Source organism: Copadichromis virginalis, linkage group LG12, assembly GCF_057382275.1.
Source record: "Copadichromis virginalis isolate Kocher_CV1m ecotype Utaka linkage group LG12, C_Virginalis_male_GT1.1, whole genome shotgun sequence".
NCBI classification, from domain to species: domain Eukaryota; kingdom Metazoa; phylum Chordata; class Actinopteri; order Cichliformes; family Cichlidae; genus Copadichromis; species Copadichromis virginalis.
Window position 1 is genome coordinate 2,668,812 of NC_140629.1, and position 7,652 is coordinate 2,676,463.

Sequence of the window (7,652 nt, forward strand, 5' to 3'; positions counted from 1 at the left end):
TACGAGGTCGTTGCCAGGACAACTACAGCAGTCCAACTGAAAGGGAAGGGCGACACCTGGTATCACTGGTCGCAGTGTGCACCAGCACATGAGAGCTTGGTTGAGGAAGAGGCTTCAACCAACACAGGTGTCAACAAACAGAGGCAGAATAAACCCTCTCACCTGTGCAACAGGCCATTCAGTAGTCCACCTGGAAGGCTGAAGAAAGAAGAGCAGCAGCGGAGAAGGTCGTCACGCCATCAGAAAGGGGCAGTGATAAGTTAAAGGCTCCACAAAGAGGGGAGTTTCAGTCCAGAATCTAAAATCTATATAACAAGTCTAGAATACAAAGTTTATATAACATGATGCAAACAACCGAATCAGAGACACGTAATGGGAAGAAACGTATTAAAATGTTCCTTACAACTACATGTGTATTATATGCGATAATAGTAACCATGGCTCTGTTGTCTTTTGTCTGTATTTTGCAAGGCACTCCGGACCCCTTGTCTGAACACAGAGGCCAGTCCAGCCCAGCAGTTCCTGAGACTGTAGGTCCTAAAACAGGATCGCTAGAAAGACGAAAGCGCGAGGGGTCAGGTAAAGGTGATGAATGTCTCAGCAGAAATAATGGCATAGAGTTGAACTATGTTAAAGGGTCTACCAGCTCATTCATGTTAGATTTGTGTGACGTCATTAAATGTACAGGAGCCAGTAGTAGATGGAAAGTGTCAGACAACAGTGGGACCATTTATGCCAAAACAAGATAACTATGCATGTTTTAAGTTCTCTACTGATAATGAAAAGTACAAGGTGGGAGAGATCGATCCAACTTGGTGTGCCGTCACACTTCAGGGACGAACCACCAACAATGTAAGCGGCCCTAGCACGGTAATTGGAACCTGGGCAGGAAGTGGGCTCTATTATTATTGTGGGGAAAATACTCTGTTGGTTCATGTTCCTATAGGAAGCGTAGGGACATGTGCGATGGTGCGATTAGGAGCTCCACTCATGCTGATTGGGAATCAGGTAAAGGCTATTCCACAACGCAACACACGTACTCTAGCCGCCAGACGTCTGAGACATGTTTTGGTCAAAAGAGGGACCCAAGGTACACATGCTTATGATCCTCGCCTGAACTCGCCTAGGGGAGTTCCAGACGAATATAAGCTGGTGAATCCGATAGCTGCAGGATTTGAGAGTATATTCCTTTGGGTAACACCTAATAAGAATGTTGACCGCATTAACTATGTTCATTACAATCTGCTGAGACTTTCTAACCTAACCAGGGACGCCATGATGGGGTTCGCAGAACAATTGGGTCCAAGTTCTCTGATGGGAGTTCAAAATAGGATGGCGCTTGACATGTTATTGGCAGAGAGGGGAGGTGTGTGCTCGATGTTTGGAGATATGTGCTGCACGTATATCCCCAATAATACTGCCCCAGGTGGCTCAGTAACCCGAGCTCTGCAGGGCCTGAAAACTTTGTCTAAAACCATGCATGAGCACTCAGGGGCCTGTTCTTCGTACCGCGCTAAGTGAGTTAGCTGGATGAGATTGTTGACGATTTCGCGTGATCCTGGATCGTTCGGTTCCCCGAAGCCCATCCGGGACTTGCTGTCATAGCAACAGAGCCGTAAGCGTAAACCTGCTGGGGAGCAGGTTTACTTTATGTAAACAGGATTAGATCGCGGCCACGCAGGTATGTCCGCATCATTCATACGAAAGCAACAGCGATATTCCACCACTGTTTCACCATAAATAAATAACATCAATGTAACTAAAGATAATGCAGCACTTGATCCTTTTATTGATTTCACACAGATACATACAGGTCATTCCCTAAAAAAGGGAAATGTACTATTAACATTCTATTACATGTATGTGATTATTACAGATGTAATTCATATTTCAGAGTAGTAATTGTAAATTACTTCGTGTAATCAAGATGAGAGACCACGGCTATAAAAGCGAAGGTGGATTTGGGAAGTCTGTCGCAGTCATATCCTGTCCGTTTACGCGAGCAACCCATTGCGGAAGGTGCAAGATTGATAAGGAGAGTCCTCAGAATTCAGCGTATATTGCGGGACAGACAGGATCCTTTAGCTCAGCGCGACAGTGTGCTCATAGAGAGATATCGATTTTCCCGTGAGGGTATTATTTACTTAACCAACTTGTTGACGAGGGGGTGCAGGACCACCACCTGTCTTTTGTTGCTCTGCCCTTTTCTTGGTTGCTGTTATGAACAAACAAACAGAGTATTCCAGGGTCTCTTTCCAAGAGACTAAAAGCAATATAAGTGATAAATATTACCATTCTGTAGAATATTCTTATATTTCACTTTTACTTGTTCCCATGTTCTAGTGGGTCCTGTTGTGGCTCTAATGTGAAAGGGGATATAATATAACATATTATAATATAATATAATGTAATATAATATTGGATAATATGGTGTGATATGATAAATCTACCCTACCGCCTACTGGTGTTGGCCAGAGGGGCCGATGGCGCAATATGGTGTCATGGTCTGGTTGGGCACCTGCAGGTCTCAGACAGCGGCTCCTCCTCCTTTAGGCGGAGTCCGGTTGCCCCTCCCTGGCTGACCACCTGTGAGCAATCGTGCCAGCGGTATATCAGACCTGCGCTCTCAACCACTCATCGCCTGAGTATCTCCTATTCCCATGTTAGTTCAGTGGAGCATCCTAAAACCTTGTCTTAACGCCGTGTGATGACTGACCTGTCTTTTCTTATCCTCAGCGATAGCACCCGGAGTGGAGATCTTGTTCCCCTCGCTCCCGTCCTCCTGGACCTGGGCCGCCAGCTGCTCACACAACGTGGCCTGCCGACCCACTGCTCACCTGCCTGCCTCCCCACGCCTCGACCGCTTCCGGGTTTTCCGCTCCACCTGTCCCCTCCATCCGAAACCAAGTAAGGCAATTCAATTCAACTGCGGAGGATTATTGGTTGTCTGCTGGATCCCTCTGATCGTGATCTCCTCTTGTTCCAGTGCCCCGGCCCCTACCTAGTCCTGTTTCTACCTCCCCGCTGTCCCCGCTGTTCAGCCGTCTCCTAGAGGTGTCTAGGTCGCCCTCATTTTCACAGACTAATCCTACGCGCCACTAGTGTGGTGGCGTCGCTTTGTGTTTCACCTTTGTTTTCCGGTGGGCGGAAATAAATCATTTGTTTTCTGTCACCTCGCTTCCGGGTTGGTTTCTGCGCCTGTGTCCATCCCTGTCCCCTCGTGCCGTTGAGCCGTGACAGTATACTCAGGCCAGTTATATGGACACAGCGGACCCAGCCCGCGTAGCGATCAGTAAGCAGGGGGCTATTATCGGTAGCCACGAACAGACGCTGCAGTACCTACTGGCTCAAGTGCACACACTCACAGACGAGCAGGCTAAAATGCAATCCGACATTCAGTCCCTTCAACCCTCGGCGGAGTCGGAACCCGCTGCCGGTAGCTCAGCGCTGCCCGCCCCGACCGCGCCATTGCCTCAGCCCGCGGCGGATCCCGAGCCCCAGCGGGGTCACCTGTTTCGCGACGCGGCCTCCCCGGAGCCGGAGCCGTATGCGGGTGACCCAGGGGCCTGTAGCGGTTTTCTGTTACAGTGCGAGCTGGCGTTCGGACGTTCGCCCCGCTCTTTCGTTTCGGACACGGTTCGAGTTTCTTATATAATCGGGAAACTGCGCGACCGAGCCCTGAATTGGGCCGAGGCTTACCTGAGCACACACCCGTTGCCGTCCTGTAGCTACGATGCTTTTCTCGGCGAATTCACAAGGACTTTTGCCCACCCCGTCTCGGTGGGCAGTGCGGTTCGCCGGCTGTTAAATCTCCGCCAGGGCCGCCGTAGCATCGCGGACTACTTGATCGACTTCCGCACCGCCGCAGCGGCAGTCGGCTGGCCCGATAAAGCCCTTCAGGGAGTCTACTCGCAGTCGCTTAACGAGGACATGAAGGATCAGCTAGCGTCCCGTGACGAACCGGTTACCTTCGAGGAGTTAGCCACGCTCTCGCTTCGCATTGACAACAGACTGCGGGAGCGAGAGCGGGAGAGGAACTCCAGCACCCGTCGGCCAGTGCGGCGTGCGTCACCTGTTTACATTCCCCCGTCGCCACTTCCGGTTCAGCCATCGGCCCCAGTCGCTGGGGAGAGGGCTGACCCGGAACCGGAACCCATGCAGCTCGGGCGATCCCGGTTGTCTCCGCAAGAGAGAGAGAGACGTCGCCGCGCTCGTTCGTGTTTTTACTGCGGTTCCGCGGAGCATTTCATTGCCGCCTGTCCGGAGAAGGGAAAAGGGGACGCCCGCCGGTAAGTCCGGGGATACGGGTGGGCGGTACCTATAGTGATTCTAAGCCCCGCTTCCTGTTGCCGGTTACGCTCTTGCTCGGCTCCGCAACCCACACGTCCCGGGCGTTAATCGATTCGGGCGCTGAGCAGAGTCTCATTGATATGAAACTAGCCAAGCAACTGAATATTCCCCTGTTCGAGTTGGAGTCTAGCCTCCCAGTTAAAGCACTGGATAACCAAGTTTTCTCCCACATCACTCACCGTACCGCTCCTGTTACTGTAGTCGCCTCAGGCAACCATAGGGAAAGGCTCCCCTTCCTGACGTTCCATTCCTCCAGCATCCCCATCGTCCTTGGTTTCACCTGGCTAAAGCTACATAACCCACATCTGGATTGGGCTGGGCAAAATGTAATAAGTTGGAGCCCGTTTTGCCATGCCAATTGTCTCGTCTCAGCCCCGCCGTCAGCCGTTGCCGAGCCCGCACGTGACGCAAGTGCTGCCGTGGACCTTTCTGTCGTACCGTCAGTGTACCACGATTTGAGGGAGGTGTTTAACAAGGACAAAGCCCAAGCACTGCCCCCGCACAGGCCATATGACTGTTCCATTACGTTGTTACCGGGCTCCCCCCTACCCACGAGCCGCCTTTACAATCTGTCTCATCCTGAGAAGGCAGCCATGGAAAAGTACATAAAGGACTCCCTGGCGGCCGGCATCATCAGACCCTCCTCTTCGCCTGTCGGGGCCGGATTCTTCTTTGTCGGTAAGAAGGACGGCTCGCTCCGTCCCTGTATTGATTACAGGAGGCTTAATGACATAACAGTAAAAAACAAATACCCATTGCCGCTGATCAGTTCCGCCTTTGAGCCGCTTCACGGTGCCACCATTTTTACCAAGTTAGACCTCAGGAATGCATATCACCTCGTCAGAATCAGGGAGGGCGACGAGTGGAAAACCGCTTTTAACACTCACTTGGGGCACTTCGAATATTTAGTGATGCCCTTCGGTCTCACAAACGCCCCGGCGGTCTTTCAAAACCTGGTGAACGACGTCCTGCGAGATTTCCTGGACCGCTTCGTCTTCGTTTATCTCGACGATATTCTGATTTTTTCCAAAGACGTGGTGGAACATCGGGCGCACGTCAGAGCCGTGCTGCAGCGGTTGCTGGAAAACAAATTGTACGTAAAGGCGGAGAAATGCGTGTTCCACTCACCTTCCGTCTCCTTCCTGGGCTACGTCCTCGCGGGGGGGCAGGTGAAGACTGACCCGGCTAAGGTTACGGCAGTCGTGCAGTGGCCCGTACCTGCGTCCCGGCGGCATCTGCAGCGCTTCTTGGGCTTCGCAAACTTCTACCGGCGCTTCGTCAGGAACTACAGCCAGGTAGCAGCGCCGCTGACCCGGCTGACGTCACCGAAGCTCCCTTTTATTTGGAGCCAGGAGGCCGGAGCAGCGTTTACCAAGTTAAAGGCACTGTTTACCTCGGCGCCGGTTTTGGTTCACCCCGACCCCGGGAGACAGTTTATTCTCGAGGTGGATGCATCTGACATCGGGGTGGGGGCGGTGTTATCCCAGCGCTCCGGCACGGCGTCCAAGCTCCATCCGTGCGCCTTTTTCTCCCGTCGTTTATCACCTGCTGAGCGGAATTACGACGTGGGGGATAGGGAACTGTTGGCTGTGAAGCTGGCCTTGGAGGAGTGGCGGCACTATCTCGAGGGGGCGGAGCACCCATTCATAGTGTGGACAGATCACAAGAACTTGACGTACATTCGTGCAGCCAAGAGACTGAACTCACGTCAGGCACGCTGGTCCATGTTTTTCAGTCGCTTTAACTTTTCAATCTCTTACCGCCCAGGGTCCCGCAACGTGAAACCGGATGCCCTTTCCCGGCAGTTTGACGCCGCGGGGGAGTCGTCCGCCGTGCCCACCATCCTCCCTGCGAGCGTCAAGGTTGGTTCCCTCACGTGGGAGGTGGAGGAGGACATCCGTCGGGCACTGGAGACCGAGCCGGACCCCGGCACAGGGCCCCCTGACCGCCGCTTTGTCCCTAAGGCGGCCCGCTCCAAAGTGATCGACTGGGTCCACAAGGGGAGATTCTCCTGCCATCCAGGAGGCGCGCGGACGAGTGCCCTTATTAAAAGGTATTTCTGGTGGGGGTCTATTGATAAAGATGTTAAGGAGTATGTGGCCGCCTGCTGTGTTTGTGCTAGGGGCAAATCTAACACGCAACGCCCGGCTGGGTTGCTGCAGCCTCTCTCTATTCCACGGCGCCCCTGGTCGCATATTTCTTTGGATTTCGTTACTGGTCTACCTGTTTCTTCTGGCAAGACCGCGATCCTCACTGTGGTCGACAGGTTTTCCAAAGCAGCTCACTTTGTCGCCCTCGAGAGACTCCCCACATCCACTGAAACCGCTAATCTGCTAGTCGACCATGTGTTTAGGCTGCACGGGATACCCTCGGAGGTCGTCTCAGACAGGGGACCGCAATTTACATCGCAGGTCTGGAGGGCGTTCTGTACATCCCTGGGAGCGAAGCCATGTTTGAGCTCTGGACACCACCCTCAGACTAATGGTCAGACTGAACGCCTCAACCAGGAATTGGAGGCCACTCTCCGCTGCGTCGCTGCCTCCAACCCGGCTTCCTGGTCATCGTTATTGCCGTGGGCGGAGTACGCACACAACTCCCTCACCTCGTCAGCGACGGGTCTCTCGCCTTTTGAGGCCTCTCTCGGCTACCAGCCACCCCTTTTTCCGGAGCGCGAGACCGACCTTGAGGTCCCCTCCGTCCAGCACCATCTGCAACGCTGCCGACGGGTGTGGTCGCGCACCCGCCGGGCCTTGGGCCTGTCCGTCGCCCGCCAGCGCCGCTACGCGGATCGCCGCCGCAAGGCGGCACCTGCCTACGCCCGGGGACAGAAGGTGTGGCTATCCGCCAGAGACATTCCCCTCAGGACGGACTCCCGCAAGTTGGCCCCACGCTTCATCGGTCCTTTTGAGGTGGAGCGGGTGGTTGGCCGCTCCGCGGTCAGGCTAAAGTTGCCCTCCTCGTTACGGGTCCACCCGACCTTCCACGTCTCCCAAGTCAAGCCGGTTGTTGTGAGTCCGTTGTGCCCGCCTCCTGCTGCCCCGCCGCCCGCCCGGCTCATCGGTGGGCATCCTGCCTTCACGGTCCGCCGCATCCTGGATGTACGCCGCCGGGGAAGGGGCAGGCAGTTCCTGGTCGACTGGGAGGGGTACGGGCCGGAGGAGAGGTCCTGGGTTCCCCGGTCCCGGATTCTCGACCCCGCCTTGCTTTCGGCGTTCTACAGAGGCCGGTCGCCGAGAGGCGACCCTTGAGGGGGGGGTGGTGTCATGGTCTGGTTGGGCACCTGCAGGTCTCAGACAGCGGCT

The 7,652-nt window shown here is 54.4% G+C and overlaps 1 long non-coding RNA gene across 1 annotated transcript; it reads left to right on the top strand.

Moving 5' to 3' along the window:
- Positions 1-2,503: 2,503 nt before the first annotated feature.
- LOC146696259 (uncharacterized) lies at positions 2,504-3,133 on the top strand. The gene is made up of 3 exons (XR_014923083.1): positions 2,504-2,662; positions 2,737-2,907; positions 2,987-3,133. It is a non-coding gene; the product is annotated as an uncharacterized LOC146696259 (long non-coding RNA).
- The last annotated feature ends 4,519 nt before the right edge of the window (positions 3,134-7,652 follow it).